We start from the raw sequence: 22993 nt of genomic DNA, 5'->3' as shown, positions 1-22993 counted from the left end.
CGTAACATAACTCGTGTCAGTAATAGCACTTAAAAACAATTATTTTAAATAGATTAAGAAAGCCACCACTACTGGTCACATCTATGGTTGATTTGTTTAGATCCAGAGAAGTTGTGTCCCACCACTTTTTCTCAGGATCGATATTGTCCCTCAACACTTTTTGAAACATTGAGGCACGTGTAGCAGGATAACCGATGGTCAGGGAAGATGCAAGTCTTTTGTTTATTTATTTTTCTTCACATATATTTTTTCCTAAATATGTGCAAATATTTACAGTGCCATGATAGTCAAAAATGCAAATCAAAAACTGTTCAAAAAAAGAAGATAAATAGGCATTAAGTTGCCAGGCTACGTCTCTCAAGACCCTGCACACTTTACCAATCAGCAATACTATGGATGCTTCTTATTTCTTATTTGTGCATCCCCGTTTCCTTTCCTCGCTTCCTTTCCTAGTGCCTCAGCTCCTCCCCCTGTAGGTTGTGAGGGAAGGACGCAAGGAAAGAAAATGAGGACGGAGGAATCGAATGAAAGCTTTTTTTATACATTGGAATACTTGATCACTCGATAGCGTCATCCGCAGCGCTCAAAGGATCTGCCCTTATGTTGTTGAAGTTTGTTTATTTAAGAAATTCATAATGAATAATAATAAAGCAAGATACCCTGTTGAAATATGTGAGATGTGTGGTTTATATAAACAGCAAGGGTAAAGTACAAATTAAAATTATTGTGACCGATGTGAAGGGGGAGGAGAATGTATACGTGCGTCACGTTTAGTCAATAAAACACTTCCGCATAGGATACAGCTGTGTATCCTCGCTCATGACTCCTCTGAAAGCCTCCTCACTCCTCGATGCTCGACTCCTCACGGTGCTATTAGAGAATTGAGATGTCCTTCAAGATGGCTGTACTTGATTGGTTTCCGGGTCATAGGATGGAGGACAGAGGAGCTAGGAGACGAGGAGGGATATTGTGAAGCACCCCGTGTCACCGTTCTTTCTCTCTGCACAGCCCACTGCAACTCAGGCCATGGGGCCTAATACAGCCTTAAATAGCTGTAGCAAACAAAAAAATACCCCTGCAATAATGGTTCCCACCACCAATCACCCGCAAAACCCCTCTATTTTAACCTGGTGGAACATCCCCTCGGCTTCCCCACGCAAAACCAGGAAGTTGAACCGGGATTCGGGACGGTGGTGGGTTAATTGTGTACAGAGTTGAAATTAAATAAATGAAAAGTTTGACAGCCAGTGTGGATTTTTTTATTACTTGATACCAAAAGACGTTAATACAGATGGGCAATAAAAATGACACGGTATAGTTCACGTAATATATGCTTGGAATCATGCACAAATATTTGCTACTTAAGACTGCCTGTAGGCCTTTCCCTGCACCTTAAACAACATTGCATGCTAGCTGGCATTTATGGCGAACTGTGGTAAATGACATTATGAATAGCGAACCAGGAATAGAACAGAGCAAACGGCAATGACATGGATGTGAAACGGAGAATAGCGGCAGGACAGTTTGAATGATAACGGCGGCGTTTGGCTGGCTGCACGCTCTGTGAGCGCTTCACTCGGACGCGCTCTTCAATCTATCGCCGTTGCGGAGGCTCTATTCATTCCGGTGAAATCCCAAAATAAAATGCACACAAACGTATCACTGCTTGATATAGACTGTAACCACTGATGAACATATTCAGTTTTGATGAGAGGAAAAAAAAAACTATACTATAGAGTGTGTATTAGAACCCGTGACCTCTGACACGCTTGGCAAAATATCTACCACTAGACCATTTAAGAACTCAAACAAATTTATTTACGGGTTGAAAGAGGCTGCATAGTTTGACAAACACCCCTATACATTTGGATGCTGCATTAAACAAATTCTCAAAAGGAAATTTTTTTTAAATAATAAATCAACTCCATAGCTGATTCCAAGTGATCAAGGGCTTAGGACCTTCCAGTTCAGCAACCGAAGGTGTTGCGCTCAGGAGTAGAACAGATTAATTATCTCTATACACACTGCAACGGTCACGGAGTCACACGCTGACCGTATGTTTTGAAAAACATAATTTACCTTATAAATAGGCCTAACACTTTTTAATAGCACATTTAAAGTGTTTATTACAATTTTTTTTAATAAATATTGGTGCAGCACCCCCAGCACCCTTAATTCCCGCGCCCCTGCACTTTACATGAAAACGTCTCGGTTACGTATGTAACCGTAGTTCCCTGATAGGGGACGAGACGCTGCGTCAAACGCTGTGGGAACACCCCTGCGTTGTGCGTCATGAAGCACGTATGGAATCAGCTCGTACAAAAGATTGCTCGTACAGCAAAAGGTGAAGGCTGACCAGCCGACTCATAGGCAAGTGAGATAGCCTCGACCACCCACTTGCTCATTCTCTGTTTAGACGCGGGACACCTCTTCTTCGGTGGCCCAAAGCACACAAATAGTTGTTCTGACTTCCTCCACAGGGCAGTTCTGTGGACATAGGCGTCTAACGCCCTAACAGGGCAGAGTAAAGTAAGTTTCTCCTGGTCAGACGACAGAAATGGAGGAGGACAAAAGGCCTGCAGAACTGTAGGTCTAACAACATTAGTAGGGACCTTGGGAACGTAACCTGGTCTAGGATGCAGAAAAGCCTTAACCATGCCAGGCGAAAATTCCAGGCACCAGGGTGAAACCGACAGAGCCTGCAAATCTCAGATTCTCTTTAGTGAGGAGATAGCAAGAAGAAAGATAGTCTTAAACGTGAGAAACTTCTCAGGAACTTCTTCCATAGGTTCAAGAGGAGCTAGGGAAAGACCTTCTAATACGGTGGCCAGATCCCAGGCCGGCACCCTCGTACGAACTGCTGGCCTCAGCCTCAGTGTGCCACGAAGGAAACGAGTTATAAGCGGATGTCTCCCAAGAGAAACTCCACTGAAAGGGACGTGGTAAGCAGCCAGTGCCGCCACATATACCTTTAGTGTGGAGGGGGATAGCCCTGTGGAGAAGCGCTCCTGCAGGAATTCCAGCACTGCACCAACTGGGCAGTTAACTGGGTCCTGCAGGTGCTCTCCACACCAAGAAGTGAAGAGTTTCCACTTCAAGGCATAAAGCTTCCTCGTGGATGGAGCTCTGCAGTGAAGAATGGTCTCAACAACCTCGGTTGAGAGACCAGAGTTCATGAGCTGGGCCCCCTCAGAGGCCAAGCCCACAATACTGGGCGGGGGTGAAATATCATGCTGCCCGCCTGAGAGAGTAGATCCTTCCTGACCGGGAGCTCCAAGGGAGAGCCGTCCAGGAGAGAAATCAGGTCCGCAAACCATACTCGGGCCGGCCAGAACGGGGCTACTAATAGTTGGCTGACCCCGTCCCGGCGAACCCTCTCCAGAACTCCAGGTAGCAGAGCAATCGGGGGAAAGGCGAACAGACGTGGCCTCGGCCACGGCTGCACCATAGAGTCCAACCCCAGAGGGGCTGGATGGCTGATGGAAACCACAGATGACAATGCGTGGTCTCCTTGGAAGCGAATAGGTCCACCTCGGCGCGACCAAAACTCAACCAAAGGAGCTCCACCACCTCGGGATGGAGTCTCCAATCCCCCGGCCTCGGCCCCTGTCTCGACAGGGAGTCTGCTACCACATTCAAATACCCAGGAAGATGCATTGCTCTCAGAAATAGTAACCTCCCTTGGGACCACAGGAGGATCTGACGGGCCAACTTGTAAAGCCGGCGAAACCGCAGGCCCCCTGATGATTTATATAAGAGACCACCGACGTGTTGTCTGACTGAACTAACACATGATGACCTCTCAGGTCTGCTTGGAAGTGTTTCAGAGCCTGGAACACTGCCAACATCTCTAGACAATTTATAAGCCGTGATAGATGATGGTCCTGCGACAGCCCTTGGGCTGTACGACCACTCTTGACCGCACCCCACCCTATGAGGGAAGCATCCGTCGTTAGCGTTACGCGACGACAAAGAGCCCCAAACACAGGCCCTTTGAATAGGAACCAAGTATCTTTCCACATGACCAGAGCACGAAGGCAGCGCCGCGTGACTTTGACCGTGCGGAGCGGATTTCCCCTCAGGGAGAATCCCTTGGATCCTGAGCCACCACTGTAGCGATCTCATGTACAACAGGCCGCAAGGTATAACGTCAGACGCTGCTGCCATCAGACCCGACAGTCTCTCAAACTGTTTTACAGTAAGTAGCTGGCCTAGCTTTACTTGTTTCACAGCTGAGAGAATCGAAACGATGCGGGTCGGAGCGAGTCGCGCCTGCATCGAAACCCAAACCCAAAACGACACCCAGAAAAGTGGTCTACTGAGGAGATAATACACTTTTCTTTGCGTTCAGCCTCAACCCCAACTTCCAGATATGAACGAGAACAACATCTCAATGTCGAACCGCCATCTGCTCTGTCTGAGCTAAAATCAACCAATCGTTGATGTAATTGAGGACACGAAGACCCTGAAGCCTCAGGGGCACTAGTGCTGCGTCCATGCATTTCGTGAAAGTGCGGGGAGATAAAGCTAGCTCAAACGGAAGAACCCTGTGCTGGTACACCTCGCCCCCGAAGGCGAACCTCAGGAACTTCCTGTGTTGTGGAAGGATGGAAATGTGGAAGTACGCGTCCCTTAGATCTATCGTGACAGACCAGTCCCCGGATCTGATTTGTGACACGATCTGCTTGATAGTGAGCATCTTGAATTTTGGCTTCCCTACCGGGCGATTCAATAGGCGCAGGTCTAAAATTGGACGCAACCCCCCATCCTATTTTGGAACGATGAAATATCGGCTGTAAATGCCTGACTCCACATTGGGAGGAGGAACCCGTTCTTTAGCCTCCTTTTGAAGGAGTGCTTTCACCTCTTGTTCCATAACCAGAGCCTGCTCGGGGCCCACCACTGTAGGCAGAACCCCTTTGAAACTTGTTGGACGACACCTGAATTGGATAGCATAATCCCTTTCTATTGTCTGCAGGACCCAATGAGATATTTTTGGAAGGCTTTTCCACTCTGCCAGAAATTCTACAAAGGGTACCAGTCTCTCGAGACTGGCCTCTGGTGTAACTTGAGCAGCAAACGCAGTGCCCTGTAACGGCACACCGGCAGGGAACAACTGGTCTAACTGCTCTGAAACCCTCCTCAAAGGGAGCGAGCGTCCCTCGGAAAATCGCTCGCTGGGACCGTCTGCGCCCCGGCATGAAGGCGGGGTTTGCAGAACGGGCCCCTGAGGGCACCGAGGAAGAACCAATCTCCGTAGAAAGAGGTGAACACCTTTCCGCCTCGGTGGGGACCACCCTCAGTGTCCTGCGCGCCGTGGCGCCAGGACTTCTTCTTAGCCGAAGCCTTCTTAGCTAATATAACTGTCCTCAGATCAGTTCTATAACTGGGAGATTTCGGCTGAGAGTGCCGCGGCTGAGCCCACTGTCCAGCAGGGGGAGCACGAGACACGACACTCTGCTTCAGCGCCCTATATGATGAGCTCGCAGACGGCCGGGGCTACTCCCGCCCAGCAGCCCCAGGGACATGAATTTTTAAAGGGAGAAATTTCTTAAAAGCTGTTGTTTGCTTTTCCTTCTCCTGGAATTTATCGATGACAGAATTTACAGCATCGCCAAATAAACCCAGGGGGGAGAGAGGAGTGTCTAAAAGGAAAGCTTTTTATTTTTATTTTATATTTGTCTGATTTAACCACAGATGTCTTTCTGCGGCCATCAGAACTGCCATAGATCGACCCACTAGCTTGGCCGACTCTCTGGTTGCGCGCAGGGATAAATCAGCAGCCTGACGCAGTTCGCGAACCACGTCAGGACTGACCTCCTCACTCTCACTCACGTCCCTCAGCAGGTCAGCCTGGTATCCCTGCATAATAGACATATGCAGACATGACGCAGCCTGACCCGCCGCCGAATATGCTTTACCCTTAAAAACTAAAATATTTCTAAGAGGCTTGGTGGGTAATGCCGGTGCTTTAACAGATGACGCAGCCTCGAGGGAGAGAAAACTCGCAAGCGTCTCTTCCACGCGAGGCATAGCCGAATAACCATAATTTTGCCCCCACAATATTAGAATATGTTGAAGTCTGGGGACTAAACACTCTATATGACCCCAGTTTTTTCCACGATTTCGACACCTCAGTGTGGAGATCGGGAAAAAACGGCAAGCACCTGCGTGGAGGTTACACTCGGGACGGCAAAAATCTCTCATCTAATTTTGATTTAGAAACAGACTCCTGTCTAGTCACTGGCCATACAATGCTGAGTTTTTCTAAAGCTCTTGTTAATACCTCCACTAGCTCATCACTTTCGGGAGTGTAAGGTGGCGAATCCTCCACATCTCCCTCATTTATAACTGGTGCCTCAGCCCGAGCGGAAGAAACCGCAGCCCTTGCTTCCGAACACGGGACTGAGGCACTGGATCTCACAGGTGAAGGGAGAGATAAGGCAGAGCCCGTCTCTAACCCCGCTGAGAGATCCATCTGCGATCCCCACGATACGCGTCGTCGCTCTGCCTCGGCAAGAGCGGGACCTGAACCGCGGGGAGCGCGCACCGAACCGCTCTCCTCGAAGAGCGCCCGGCGGGAGCGGAGCGTCCTTAATGGCAGACGCTCGCAATGCTCACAATCAGCTCCCTCGAGAGCTGAATGGGCATGCTGCACTCCCAAACAAACAACACAAAGAACGTGTGTATCCCCACTCGTAAAATAACGCGAGCAGGGAGGGACACACTTCCTAAACTGCTGTTCGTTCGCCATATCTCTCTTAATATATATATATATATATATATATATATATATATATATATATATATATATATATATATAATTGTTTGTGTGGTGCAGAGTATGTAAAGACAGACAATATTCACACAGGGACAGATTCACATATAGCGCGACTGAAGGCACTTGCGCTTGTGTTTATGGGGTGCTTCCTTGTTTCCTGGTCGATGACGTCACCCGCCTATGACGTTCCATCTCTCCATTGGGCTGATTCCATACGTGCTTCATGACGCACAACGCAGGGGCGTTCCCACAGCGTTTGACGCAGCTCGAGTTCCCTTGAAAGGGAACCTCGGACAGAACAACCGTTTAAAACTGATGAGAACAGAACAGACGAATGAACTGAACAAAAAAAAATACAGGGCTTGAAAACAACAGGCAAAGTAATCAACGAAATGAAGGACAGGTGAAACTGAGAGTCCAATGAAACCCATAGAAACTATCTTCAAAAACTAGAAAATGTGCAAAACCCACCCAAAAGAAACAAACAAACATAGATTATCCCTTACAAATAATAATAATAATAATTTGGACTAGGGCTGAAAAACAATTAACAAAGTTGAATTTATTTCGCATTGTTAGTCCCTCTAGGATCAAAAGAATAAAGGAAATTCAACCAATTTCTTCAGGGTTCTGTAACTTTGGTCTGGTTTATTCGTGGTTTTGTGACAGAGCCCTAACACTCCTGCATTGTCTCGTCTTTGTATAAGCATGTGGGTTTCGAGAGTGCTCGACCCATTAGCTCTCTTGTCCTTGTGCCTTGTTTCATGTTCGGAGCGTGGTGTTCAGATTACAGCACTTGTGTTTGGTTTCAGTTCCGTGTCGGGGTTCAAACATTCATGCTCCATGTTTTGTCTCATGTGTGAGTGCATGGGTTGTTGGTTCACTCGTGGTGCGCTCTCTGTCTTGTGTTATGTGAGCGCTTATGTTTTCATTGGCCAGGTGAACACTCAGCTTGTAAGTTTCTCACAGGTGGCTTGTTCGTGACTTGTTTTGTTTTAGCACATGGCTTGTGATTGTGTTCCCAAGCCATGTGCTTGTGTTTTTTTTGGTTTAGGTGTGAGCACATGAAAATCATTAAATTATGTTTTATTAACAAAGTTCAGGAGGAGCACTTTCAGATAATTAACACTAACACGAGTGGAGAGCATTCAGTTAATCAACGGTAAGAGGTATATATTTACAGCAGTCTTATCTCTGTTCGTTGACAGTTTATCAGCATCCCTCCACCACCTCTTCTCCACACTTCTAGTTCTAACCACTTCTATACACAGGGGGAAGTACTCTGGGTTCGGGCCATATGACGATCTCGGAGCCCTCCCCCGGACAGCACGCCAAATACGCATAAAGCTGTCTGGTTACCAATATTCTTCAAAATATCTTATTCTTTTCACGTTTGGAACAACATAAGGGTGAGTAAATGATGACAGAATTTTCTTTTTAAGAGTGAACTATCCCTTAAGGAAAGGTTCCTAGGACTTTACTGAACAGAAGTCTAATATGTTAAGGTCATGGGTTCAATTCCCTGATATTATGTCACTTTTTGCAAGTTCAGACAACTACAGTAAACTGTTTTAGGCTTTTTTCACACCAATTAAGTTAAAGGCAGTTTATCATGTCACATCTTTGTTTGCCGTATATTTCATTTTTAATCTGCTAGCTGTAACTTTGCTGTTTTAAGTAATGTGAGATATTTATCCAGTGCCGCTGCTAGCCATTTTGGTGCCCTAAGCATAATTCCTTTATTCCTTAAGGCTATTTTTGGTGCCCCCTCAGCACTTGGTGCCCTACGCACAGTGCGTGATGTGCGTGGTTGGAGCGGCAGCGCTGTATTTATCTATAAAAATGTTTTAACTTGAGCATAAAAACATGTCAGCAACATACACGATGCAACATATTGATTAATATATATGAGGTATTAAATTACTCTGTTTACCGAAACATTGGTCAGAATCATTGAGAAAGGATGCAGAAGGTGAAATCACCACAAACCACAAAGACCAATAACGTTATCTTGTCATTACAGCTTCTTGTTCATTAAACAGAAACCTGGTTTTAATGAACATTATCCATGGAATTATTATTCAAAACATCTCAAACATGCCTGGACTTTAAGTAAATGTTGTAAATGAACCCAAGATCAAGTGCAAAACTAACAACTAAACTTACATATTTGTTTATATCGTTTGTACAGTATCAAAATCATTAAATCATTATGTCTATGGAAATTCTCCATAAACATTATTACAATACAATATTAATGTTAACAATATTAATGTTTTTTTAGTGCTCTCTCTCTCTCTCTCTCTCTCTCTCTCTCTCTCTCTCTCTCTCTCTCTCTCTCTCTCTCTCTCTCTCTCTCTCTCTCTGTGTGTACAGGTTTGGCTATACTTGTTAGGGATAAATGTCTTCACTTATATAGTTAAAAATTATGGTAACACTTTATATTACGACCCGCAAACAACTGTGTAAGTAAACCGAAATTACGGTGTACGTTTCTGTAATTATAGTGTACTTCCTTGTAGGTATAAGGGAACAATATGTTAAGTTTTGGGTAATAAAGGGGTACAACCACATATACAAGCAAATTATTTATAATGTAATTATTTTAAAACTAACAGGTACCTATTCTGTTAATATATTCCAGGCAAAAATTGTACGTCTGTTGTATTTAAAAGTTTTTATCACATTTCTGGCAAAATATGTTCTTGTGCAATGTAGTTACAGTGTAGTTTTGACACCTGTGGGTTGTAAATTAAACATATATATATATATATATATATATATATATTTATATATATATATATATATATATATTTATTTATTTATATATATGGCTGTATGTAAGCACAGTATGATAAAATTTAATTTAAAAAAAGTATTTAAAAGTTTTTATCACATTTCTGGCAAAATATGTTCTTGTGCAATGTAGTTACAGTGTAGTTTTGACACCTGTGGGTTGTAAATTAAACGTATATATATATATATATATATATATATATATATATATATATATATATTATATATATGGCTGTATGTAAGCACAGTATGATATATATATATATATATATATATATATATATATGTTTTTTATATATATATATATATATATATATATATATATATATATATATATATATATATGGCTGTATGTAAGCACAGTATGATAAAATTTAATTTATTGGCTTTTCTTACTAAATTACTTAACTTACTAAATTACTTTTAAGCCAAAAAAAATTGTTTCTGCTATGATTTTAATTTAGAACGTACCATGTAGTACTTAGTACTTACCTTATCACATTGTATTGCAATGACACTTAAATGTCATAGCAAATATACCTGATCACATATACATCTATATATTATGCAGTGTATTACTGAATATAAAATTACAAGCATTATGATATATTAGTAAATATATTGTCACATATTTTTTAATAAAAGAAAAGCGGAAATTCCTTATGTATTATTCAATATTGTCACGATTCAGTGTGTATTAGTTCAGTTTTGAGATCTTGTTTCCCCCCGTCTTTGTGATTTTGGTTCAGTTCTGTTAGTTTTCCCGCTCCTCGTTTGTGTTCAGTTTCTTCACCTGTGTTTTGTTAATTATCCCATTAGTCCCAGTTCTTTTAAGCCTTGTGTTTTCCGTCAGTGTTTGTTGGTCGTCGTCCTTGTATGGTTGTGTTACTGAAGTCCTGGAGTTTTGTTCTTTTGTACCTTTGTTCCTGTATGTTCCAGAAAGCTAAATTTGTAAATAAATCAACTATACTGCTATTCCTGTGTCCTCGTCTTCGGCAACCTGCACACAACCTGACAGAACGACCAACCAAGACAAGATGGATTTGGCTGGCCATGACCTGACAAATTACCTCATCAGGATCCTGATGGAGAGATGTCTCCGCATTTTCTCCGAGGTCTTTTTTGATGTGCTGATATGATGTGCTGGCCCCGTCCAGTTCCGAGTCCCATGATGTGCTGGCCCCGTCCAGTTCCGAGTCCCATGATGTGCTGGCCCCGTCCAGTTCCGAGTCCCATGATGTGCTGGCCCCGTCCAGTTCCGAGTCCCATGATGTGCTGGCCCCGTCCAGTTCCGAGTCCCATGATGTGCTGGCCCCGTCCAGTTCCGAGTCCCATGATGTGCTGGTCCCGTCCAGTTCCGAGTCCCATGATGTGCTGGTCCCGTCCAGTTCCGAGTCCCATGATGTGCTGGTCCCGTCCAGTTCCGAGTCCCATGATGTGCTGGTCCCGTCCAGTTCCGAGTCCCATGATGTGCTGGTCCCGTCCAGTTCCGAGTCCCATGATGTGCTGGTCCCGTCCTGCGCCAGAGCCCGTTGATCCTGCGCCAGAGCCCGTTGATCCTGCTCCAGATGCGCCAGAGCCCACTGATCCTGTGCCAGTCCTGTCCAGCCCAGAAGCTCCTTTGCCGCGGGTCCTGCCCAGCCCAAGACCCTCTTTGCTGCCGGATCCCCCCTTTCCTGTCAATTTCCCCATTAAAATTTCGGGGGCGCCCACCCGAAGGGTCCTCACCGCCATGGCCGCCCGAAGGGTCCTCACCGCCATGGCCGCCCGAAGGGTCTTCACCGCCATGGCCGCCCGAAGGGTCCTCACCGCCATGGCCGCCCGAGGGTCCGACAGCTCCGCCCTGGACGCCCGAGGGTCCGACAGCCTGCTCCGCCGTGGCCACGCCTACAGCCTGCGCCGCTCTGGCCACGCCCACAGCCTGTTCCACCCCGGCTCCCTGAGCTATCAGCTCCGCCCTGGAGGCTTCCTGTTCCTGTACCACCACGCCCTCGTCAGCCTCCAGGGTGCCCACCCTCCCACCCCTTTGGATGTTATACGGCGCAAGGACGCGCCTTCGGGGAGGGGGGAGGTACTGTCACGATTCAGTGTGTATTAGTTCAGTTTTGAGATCTTGTTTCCCCACGTCTTTGCGATTTTTGGTTCAGTCCTGTTAGTTTTCCCGCTCCTCGTTTGTGTTCAGTTTCTTCACCTGTGTTTTGTTAATTATCCCATTAGTCCCAGCTCTTTTAATCCTTGTGTTTTCCCTCAGTGTTTGTTGGTCGTCGTCCTTGTATGGTTGTTACTGAAGTCCTGGTGTTTTGTTCTTTTGTTCCTTTGTTCCTGTATGTTCCAGAAAGCTAAATTTGTAAATAATATACTGCTATTCCTGTTTCCTCGTCTTCGGCAACCTGCACACAACCTGACAAATATATTGTAATATATTATTCTGTATATTTTCAAATATACTGTTAAATCATTTAATATATTGATCATAGGGAAATATATTTTCTTTTCGTAAGGTTAGGCCATAGAAAAATATCATTAACCTTATATAAAATCAATGAAAGTCTATGCAATGTCCTCACTAATATAATGAAACAAAAATGCGCATTAAAGTTGAGGCTTAGAGCTACTGCCCCCAGATGGCACATCATAGATAAGACAAAAGTTTTCATATTGTTTCTGAGGTTCTCATAGGACATGCTGTTCATGCAAACTCTGTTAAAAGTAGATTGTATTATATGCGGCATTCAGTGTTATGATTTTTACAAATGTGCCTGTATTAACAAGTGACTTAGAGTTTAGGCTTTTAGGCTATGACAGAGAGTCTGGCTTTCTTAGTAAGCTCTATTGACCAGCAGACTCTCATCAATGATCAAGTCAATTGTAAACACACACACACACACATACACGTCTATATTACTAACAGGGGACTATCGCTCTACACTGGCCAAGAGGGGACTAGTGTTTCTAGTCATTTTGAAGAAACAAAAATTTCTTTTAAGGTCTTTTTTCATAATATAACTTTAAATATGCATTTTTTTTATTTGTAAAAAAACATGCCAAGTGGGAACCTGAACGATGTCTACCTTACCAACAGTGTGTGTGTGTGAAGAGTGAAGTCTGTCTTCATTATGTAACTTTATATATATATATATGCACATATATACACAACTTTATATATATATATGCACATATATATAATGTTTATATATTAGATACATAATATGTAATTATATAATGATGTTTACACAGGCATCAGACACACACACACACACACACACACACGTCTATATTACTAAAAGAGCACTGTCGCTCTACATTGGCCAAGTGGGGACTTTCATAGCCTACAATGGAACCGTGTGTGTGTGTGAACAGTGAACCCTGTCTTCATTATGTAATATTGCATATTGTGATATTGTGATATGTATATTGTGATCTCTGATGACTGTGTGAACATACATATATATATATATATATATATATATATATATATATATATATATATATATATATGTGCCTGTATCTGTTCATACAGGAATCAGAGATCACAATATGCACAGATAAACATATTCAATATACAATTAAAAAAGAATGACCAAACCACCAGTTATCAAAAATTAAAAAATAATAATTTTTGAGGAAAGACCATTTTAATCTGTTTTTCATACAACGGGGTAAAAAATACAGACGGCAACAGTTCAAAAGCAGAGGCGAGAAGATGCTTCTTATCATTCATAATATTATTTATCTTATTTAATGCTCTCTCTTCATAGATACTTTCTATTCTTGGTTATACAGTCCCTAACAATTTTTTTTGCCATTGTTATGTGCCATTGTACACACACACATTCATTTCTATATTACTAACGGAGCACTGTCGCTCTACACTGGCCAAGTGGGGACCTGAACGATGTTTACCTATCGAACAGGGGACTGCCATAGCCTACAATGGAACTGTGTGTGTGTGTGAACAGGGAAATCTGTCTTCATTATGTAACGTTATATATATATATATATATATATAATGTTTATATATTATATATGTAATATGTAATTATATAATGTTTACACAGGCATCAGACACACACACACATTTCTATAATACTAACAGAGCACTGTCGCTCTACACTGGCCAAGTGGGGACCTGAACGATGTTTACCTATAAAACAGGGGACTCCCATAGCCTACAATGGAACTGTGTGTGTGTGTGAACAGTGAAGTCTGTCTTCATTATGTAACTTGTGTGTATATATATGTGTGTGTGTGTGTGTGTGTGTGTGTGTGTGTGTGTGTGTGTGTGTGTGTGTGTGTGTGTGTGTGTGTGTGTGTGTGTGTGTGTGTGTGTGTGTGTGTGTGTGTGTGTGTGTGTGAACAGTGAAGTCTGTCTTCATTATGTAACTTGTGTGTGTGTGTGTGTGTGTGTGTGTGTGTGTGTGTGTGTGTGTGTGTGTGTGTGTGTGTGTGTGTGTGTGTGTGTGTGTGTGTGTGTGTGTGTGTTCATACAGGCATCAGAGATCATCACAATATGCATAGATAAACATATACAATTAAAAAAGAATGACCAAACCATCAGTTGTCAAAAATGTAAAAAAATTGAGTTTTTTGAGGAAAGACCATTTGAATCTGTTTTTTTACGGGGTAAAAAATACTGATGGCAACAGTTCAAAAGTAGAGGCTCTTATCATTCATATTATTATTTTTCTTCTTTAACGCTCTCTCTTCATAGATACTTTCTATGCTTGGTTATGCAGTCCATTTAGGGTTTATGGGATAAATCAAACAGAAATAGCTCTTTAAGGTAACAATTTCAGGTCACTACTTTATACAGTCAATAATGATTATATTAATCAAAATGAACTTCACGTCCCCAGTTGGATGGTAAAGAACGACACCAGTTATTCTGCGTTGTACATTTCTTGCCATCACAAACACACGGTAAAGATTTTCAATGTCAAAATGTTATGTTGACTTGCTGCACTGAACATTTTTACTTCATTCAGTTGAAATATATGAAGTAGGGATGTTCATTTAACATTTTGTTTTCTGACTGACAGCTGATGCTTGTTAACCAGTCATCATCAGTTAACTGACATTATTTGAAGGTTGGATTAGAATTAAATGGAATTAGAAAAGATAAGTGACTGTGACCCATTCAAATACCTCAAAAATGTAGATTTACATGTGCAAATAGCAGCATAAACAACAGAACATGAGTATTCACACACACCGTCACATCAAGCACCCACAGTGCTTCTGTGAACACAGTAAACCAGAATAAAAGTGTATATATAACTGTTTATATATATATATATATATATCCAATCTGACTTGTAATGCTGCCCGAATCATAAATCATGCACTGTTCCTTCGTTGGCCAGAGGAGAACTGGCCCTCCGACTGAGTCTGGTTTCTCCCAAGGTTTTTTTCTCCATTCTGTCACCTGATGGAGTTTTGGTTCCTTGCCACTGTTGCCTTGGCTTTTGGCTTGCTTAGTTGGGGACATTTAATGTTCAATAATATTATTGATCTGCCTTACTTAAGGTGGACGTTGACGCAATTTTCTTTTAGAAACAAACTCTGTTATATTATTTTCATGTTATCACTGTGAAGCTGCTTTGATACAATCTGTATTGTAAAAAGCGCTGTATAAATAAAGGTGACTTGACTTGACTTGACTTTAAGTGAGAAATTAATGTAAATTGAAAGATCACAGTATAGCCGGAGACTGATCTTGTGATCACTGTGTGAAGAGTTTCTATGAATGGTATTAATTAATCTTGAGAAGGTAGTAATCTTTCAGTTTAAACAAAAATGTGTACTGTAATGTAAACATTGACCATGTAACATAAAATGCTGTGAATTAGGAACAACAGAAAACAGCAGAAATATGTTATAATGCTCCTGTTATTTGTGTTTTTTTGTATTTTATGAGTGACAAAGTGTGTTTGTTGGGTGAAAGCTTAACTAGTGTTCTGGAAGAATGAGTTGATTTTTTGACATGAATTACTTGTTTAGAGCATTAGATTGCGTTTTGAATGTGAAATTAACTGCAGTGAAGCTTAAGGCTGGTTATGAGTACTGAGTGAAGAGTTTTGAAAAAATTACCAAAGTATTGAGAAATGTGTCAGCGACTGTAAAAAGAAATAAAAAAATCCAAACAAACAAAACTGTATTAGCAGCTGTAAATGGATATTCTAACATAGGTAGTTTCATGTGTATGTAGACTCTTGTGTGTGGATTGAGTTGCTGCACACCCCCCCCCCCCCCCCCCCCCCCCCCCCCTCCATGTGTGTCATGGAGGAACCATCCTACAGATCTCACAACTCTAACAATACAGTTACCAATGTCCAAGAATCTGCGGAACTTCTCAAATAAACTAGAATAAACTAGAGAAAATGCTGGGATTTACTCTGACAAATTAAATTACAGGTTTTTACAGTCGCTAGGACACATTTCTCAATATTTAGGTGCATTTTCAAAACTCTTCACTCAGTTCTTCATGTCACATTCAAAATGCACTGACACTTCCTTCATGTCTCAAATCCCAACTCAATCTTCCAGAACACTAGTAAAGGTTTCACCCAACAAACACATTTTGTCACTCATAAAACAGAAAAAACACAAACAACAGGAGCATTACACATTATTTTCTTTTGCAAAATGCTTTTACAAAACAAGAATGACACTACTCTACTGTTTTTAATTCACTGCAGTTTAATATTAGATTTTAGAATCAGAATATTTATTTCAATATGATATTACTGTGGAAATGTTGCTACTCTCGGTCTTATTATTTTTTGTTGTTAGGTTTTGAAAATAAGTTTAACAGTTTTAAAAAGAGTATGTAAACGTGCAACTTATCCTATAGAACATAAAATTCTGTAAGTGTTTGTGTTTAAAAGAGAAAATAATTCATGTAAATGGAACAAAATGCATCCGATGACATTGTTCAAAGCAGTGATCCACAGTTTAGCTCATGTAGACGGATGGTGTGATCACTGTGTGAAGATAGTTTTGAATGCAATCAATAACAAATTGTACTGAATCAAAAATTAAGGTACTTAACACTCACACACACACGTACGTGCACACACACACACACACACACACACACACACACACACACACACACACACACACACACACACACACACACACACACACACACACACACACACACACACACACACACACACACACACACACACACACACACACACACACACACACACACACACACACACACACACACAGCTGACTGCATTAGCATTAGTATAAAACAAGAAATAATAGTTAAAAAATCTCTACTATATTTGAAATGGTACATACCAGAGATACGAGCACGCACGCACATGCATATTTACTGAATTGTATGTTCAGAATGCCTTTGAATCTTTTATCTTTTCTCTCTGTACTCTCATTGGTGGCATCCAAGTCAATGCCAGTGTATTATTTACTAATATAGTATTGATGAATGAATTGTCTGTTATTTTTACTTTTTATCTTTTCAGTTTTAATTTTAATTTCAATTTATAAGTTTGTCATTATGTATTTTTGTCATTTTTATTAGTTTTTATCATTATTTTGATATCTTGGCAACTAACTGAAAGTGAAGTCGTCTGGTCCACTTTTCAGATATTTATCTTTTTGTTGGAGCAATTAACACTTTCCACACAGATCCTGAGCATTGTAGATGATGTTTAGGAATTTGAGCCATGCACCGCAGCGCATTTGCATCAGAGCATTATTGCGTTTGTAAGGCGGGGGCGATGGCAACAGCTGGAGAGGAGAGCCGAGTCCCCTAAATTACAACGATTGGAAGCTGCTTGCTAGGTGACGGGAAAAAGCAGGTTTTTATGGAAAGCTGCCGTCATTAACAGAATCAAGCCGGCTCTTTTTAGACCTGCAGTCCTGTGTCTTGCATCCTGTTGAAACGCATCTTTTGCTGTTTCTCTGTACAGTGCCGGAGTGTGTATGTACTTTGTCAAATCTGGAAGCGTGCTCAGTTCTGGGTGGAGGGGCGAGATTTAGGAGGGTTGACTGACTCTCAGTGCTCGGACTCCACCAGATGTGGTGATTGAATCACACACCCTGTCAATGCTGATGCCAAGCCTGTGATGTCGTCTGGTCCTCGGGCTGCAGGTGTATCTCTGCGCACCTGCAGAACTCCGGGGTCACGAGAAGGGTGGAGAAGGATAGACCAGTGCAGAAAGAGGGATGAATTGGGATGTGTTACAGAAAAATGAGAAGTCGAAAGGGTTAGGGGTGTCAACCACGCTGGGTCTGCCTTCTCTCTCTCTCTCTCTCTCTCTCTCTCTCTCTCTCTCTCTCTCTCTCTCTCTCTCTCTCCCTCTCTCTGCCTTTCATCCATCACAAAGACATGACAGCAGAAAAGTCATACTCCAAAGAGAGAGCAGAAAGCGTAAAATAATCCCTTTTTTCCAGGCACTGATAGACTGTGTTCAGGGTCTCTGGTCGTTGAGAAATTAGGTAAAAATTGTTGGGGGGAGAGCAGATAATTGCCCCTGTCTGTCACTGGGACCAGTCACTCACACAGCCAATGACATTTGTTTCCCCTTTTCTCAGCCACAGTTTTGTGGTTTTTGTCAACTGAAGCCTCACAGACTTCCCCAGGCAATATTGTAGATGGTATTAAACCTCTCTGGCTGACTAAAACACAACAGTACTAAAAAGTATTCTGGCTAATCCCATAGTGAAAATGTTTAGTACAATATACTTGCCATGGTTATACTTTTAATGACATTTGGTGCCACAATACACTGCAGTGCCATTGTTACACACAGCATATGTATCATTTAATTCAGTGGTTCTCAGCTGGTTTGACCATGGGACCCACATTTTCCCCAGGATCATTAAGCCATGACCAATTTTTTGGGGGGTATTTGACCTAATTCCAAAAAACATAAAAATCTCTGAAATGAGCAGGCAAAGTCCTCACGGTAAAAAATAAATAAATAAATAAATAAATTATATATATATATATATATATATATATATATATATATATATATATATATATGCATCTATACTGATGCATCTACTGTATAAGCAAGCACACACAGCCACAGAAAGACGCTGTAGCTATATACACCTTACCAGACCTTATATATCACATACGTAGTGAAGCAATGGCATTTTGTGTAGTTAAATATCAGTCAAGTTTTTTTAAGCATATAAAATACATTAATAGTTGGTAGAAATTAAACATCTTCTCCAAATACCATTTTGACCATAATCTTTTTTAATGCATTTTTTTCTTTTTCAAAAGCATCTGATCATTTGTATGATCCTTTTATTAGTTCCTTTTCATGTCTTACATTGTTTTCTGTTGTTTTCAGTATCTCTATCAATAACTGGCAAAGTTTGTTAGTTTTTTTATATATATATAAAATAAAAAAGCCATTTTTGTGTACACTGAAATACAAATTGTTTCATGGTCCCTTGTTTAAGTTTTGGTACCCTACTCGTAATGAAGCACAGCCTCTTTTTCTCCTTTAAATATCTTACCCAGTTCCGTAAACATAAAACAGGCATCTATTATATTGGGAAATGGTGACATCTCTCCAATGATGGATTGCTCTCTCTCTCTCTCTCTCTATCTCTCTCTCTCTCTCTCTCTCTCTCTCTCTCTCTCTCTCTCTCTCTCTCTCTCTCTCTCTCTCTCTCTGTCTCTCTCGCTACATTGATCTGGATAAGGGTGTCAGCTGTGCCTAACTGTGTCTTCCTTTCAAGATGACAATCTTTGCTTTTCCAATCTTGTTTTCATGATAGCCAAGCAAAATATGGTTCTGGGCCAGAAAATGCAAGAACCAGTGTCTGGACCAAAGCTGAACTTGTTTTTGTAAAGAAGTTGAGCAGATCAATGCCACCCATGAAGAGGCTCTCCTCACAATCAGTTCTCAGCTTACTCCCACAGAAGATGTGATGGATTTGTCGCAGCATTTAACCCTATTTTTAAAGAGGAAAATCATATGCCTATCACACACACACACACACACTTCACTATGCAAGTTCATGTTGCTATGGTGATCTTCCCATAGGGAAAATTACTGCCCATTATAAGACTAAAGCATAACAATACACACAGGACATAGTTCAACCTCCACCACACTGGGAGACACAATATATAATGTGCGAAGGAACAGCACATAAATGAATGTGAGTGTGTGTGTATTATATATCAGAGATGGAGAGCCAGACTCCGGTACAACCTTAGTTTAACCTCATGGCATGGTTGTCTGAATGTAGCAGATGGCACAGAGCTGAATGCGTCATGATCTATCATTCATTCTCCCTGCTTGTCTACTTTATTTCTCTCTCACCCTCCCTTTTACTGCTTATTTCTTCTAAATCCTTGGTCAGTTTTTTAAAGAGCCAAAGACACATTTGGATGTGAACAGAATAGTCTCCTCAGCCAGATATGAAAATATTTATAACTTAATACACTTCTTTAATTAAACATTATGTTATCAGAATTACAATTGAAGTAAAAAATTAAATTGGAAAACTAACAATAACTTCAGTATGGCAAGTAGGGCGAGGCCGAGAGCCATGGGAACGGAGCGAGGCCGGTGACGCAAACATCACCTGCACGCAAAACCCTAACCGCGGCTCCTTCCCTGAAATTCAAACCTTGCTACATTCCGATTTGGACTATAAATCTTGGTAATGGTAACACACATAATAACACAATCTTAGCGAAATGTAAATCTTCATCAAACTATGAATACCTTCCCAAAACTTTTATAGTCCTTGCAAGTAATCATCTCAAACTCAATTTAATTTGACCCCAGCTTTAAAGGAGCTGTATGTAAGAAATGTATTTCAATTAATCATAAAATGGCCCTGATATGTCACTAGACATTAAGAAATCATGTTCATTTCAAATACTTATATCACTGACAACAATAGTCCGGCCAGGATATTGTCATTTAAAAAGTGAAGTTGCAGCCCTCAACTGATGTTGATGTTGTCATGTTGTGTTTTGGTCTGATGCACCACCCTCCACCTATCTACCGATCACAAAGTCAGTAGTGTTGCGGCATCCGGGTTGCCAGCTCTGCTAGTTACCACAGCTGCAGCTACAAACGTGTCGGAATCAGATAAAAAAAATGTCTAACGTTGCCAAACCAAAAAAAAACTCGTTATGAATCCGAAATACTTCGTGACAAAGTCCGAAATAAAACAAGGATCTGTATAGGAGATGGATTTGAAAGATGGAGACGGCTGAAAACGGAGAAGAATTTGAAGACAGACGCCAACGTTGCTAATTTTCTCCTGGACAGGTAAGATTAATATGTTTGGCTAACTTGTACTTGATGTAAATGGCCATTTCAAATATTCATGAAAGTCGAACAAAGTTATGCATATTCGTGCAAAGTAACGTTACGTTAGCTCATATGGAGGAGGTGGGTCATCGAATTGAAAAGGTAAGGAATTGTTTGGGTAATAAAAACGGCGAGTCGTCATTACTAACATTAGCAATGCATTATCAGAGCCCGTTTCTCTGTCATTATGATGATACGCTGAGGAAAACAACATTAGCACACCCATAATTGTTTATCATGCAAGTTCTACAGCCAAAAATAATAGAATGACACGTAATCTTTCACATCACATATTTTAGCGTTATGGACGTGTACTGCAGGGTAAGTTAAAAAATACAGCTGATCGCTTTCACTTATAGCGTCAGCTAAATTAATAGCTGTATCTTTGATATCGGTTACACACAGTGACAGAGGCTTGTGCTTGTACTTACTTTAATGACAGATACCTACCGTTACAAGGTAGACTAACAGCTACTGTTCTAACAATGTACTGTCACATACGAGCGTACATCTTTACGATTATATTTGGCTAATCGCCATTAGTACATTTTTGCGATATATAATTACTTTGCAAAACATCTCTCATTTGAAGCATAAACATAATTAACAGAAAAAGCTTCTTGTAGCAGCCTACGTTCCTGCTGTATACTGCACCCTATCTGGCAACCTCGAGTCAGGGAGGAGGGGAAGGGGATACACCGATCTACAGTCATTTGAAAGTGATTGCAATACCAGTTTTGGCCACATTCTTACATACGGCTCCTTTAAAGCATGCTGGGTAACCATCAGTGCCACAATATTATAATATTAGACATACTCAGTACCAGTCAAAAGACAGACACATTTGACAGAATTTCTTTTCTCATGAACTTTAATGTCATTTTGATCTGCTTAGATGCTTGAAATTATTTTTGTAATATTTTACTGCTCTTTATTCATTTATGATTGGATATATGTTTGTAATCTCATTGCTTTATGTCTTTATTATTATTCTAAAATGGAATACCAATATTAAAGAATGAGTACGTGTGTCCAAGCCTTTGATTGGTACTTTATAAATAGAGAAAAGCAGAATTCACCACTTTATCGCTTCCTTTATCCTGGACTTCAAGCTTGAGCCCATACATTTTGGAAAGCAACGGGATACATTTCTCAAATCTGTCATATATGATTTAGTGTGACCTTTGAGATTGGATGACCACACTTGTGATCAGGTCTGGATGAATTTTTTTTGTTTGTTTGTTTGTTTTGCTCTGCTAGTTTGTGCTCCGCTGACAGATCTGTTGATCTGTTATGATCATGGGCTAAAACAGAAAGGCACACAGAAATAGCTTCTACAGGTCTGTATTAGAGCCAGCTGCCTTCTAATGTACTGGATGTCTTTTCTTGCATGTGAAATGATGCAAATGAGATTGATTTTTTCAACACTTTGGCCAATTGTAGCCAAAATAAATTGCATTAATCTGATTCTAAATTAAGGAGTCAGTATTCAGCTTGGCTGTATGTGTGTGAGAAAGAGTTTTCATGTGGATTAGTTTTGGATTGGCTAGGCAAATTATGAAGAAATGCAACAGTGAAATGCTATGTATATGAAAGAAAGTACACATAATATCCCATGCATCTACTGAGACATTAATACCAAATACCACAGAGAGGAGAGCTGGACAGGCTGAATTTGTCTTGCAGGGGTTTGTGAGGTAAGAAAGGACTGATATTATTATTTAATTCAACAAAATATAAGGCTTTATTCATATAACCTCCTAAAGTACAAAGAGCTGGAGGGAAATTGCTTATTTGGAACAAGGATGTTCTTATTAATTCCCACCCCATGGGCTTTCAGATTTATAAGAATTGCAACATGCATCCATCCGTCCATCAGGGTTCCCACGGTCATGGAAAATCTGCAAAGATCAAGGTAGGAGTCATTTATATAATATAAATAACTGTAGCTATGTTTGCCTTTAAAATATTTCACCAGTTTTATATACATACTTTAATCAGGGTAGCAGGGACCGTTCTAGGATTTTTTCAACTGGGGGCCACAAGAGGGGCCACAATTAATACAGAGGGGCCAATCTTATGT

This window comes from Siphateles boraxobius, unplaced genomic scaffold (assembly GCF_051911475.1).
Source record: "Siphateles boraxobius isolate OS27281-9 unplaced genomic scaffold, OSU_SipBor_1 16, whole genome shotgun sequence".
Classification (NCBI taxonomy): domain Eukaryota; kingdom Metazoa; phylum Chordata; class Actinopteri; order Cypriniformes; family Leuciscidae; genus Siphateles; species Siphateles boraxobius.
This window is presented reverse-complemented; position numbering follows the sequence as displayed.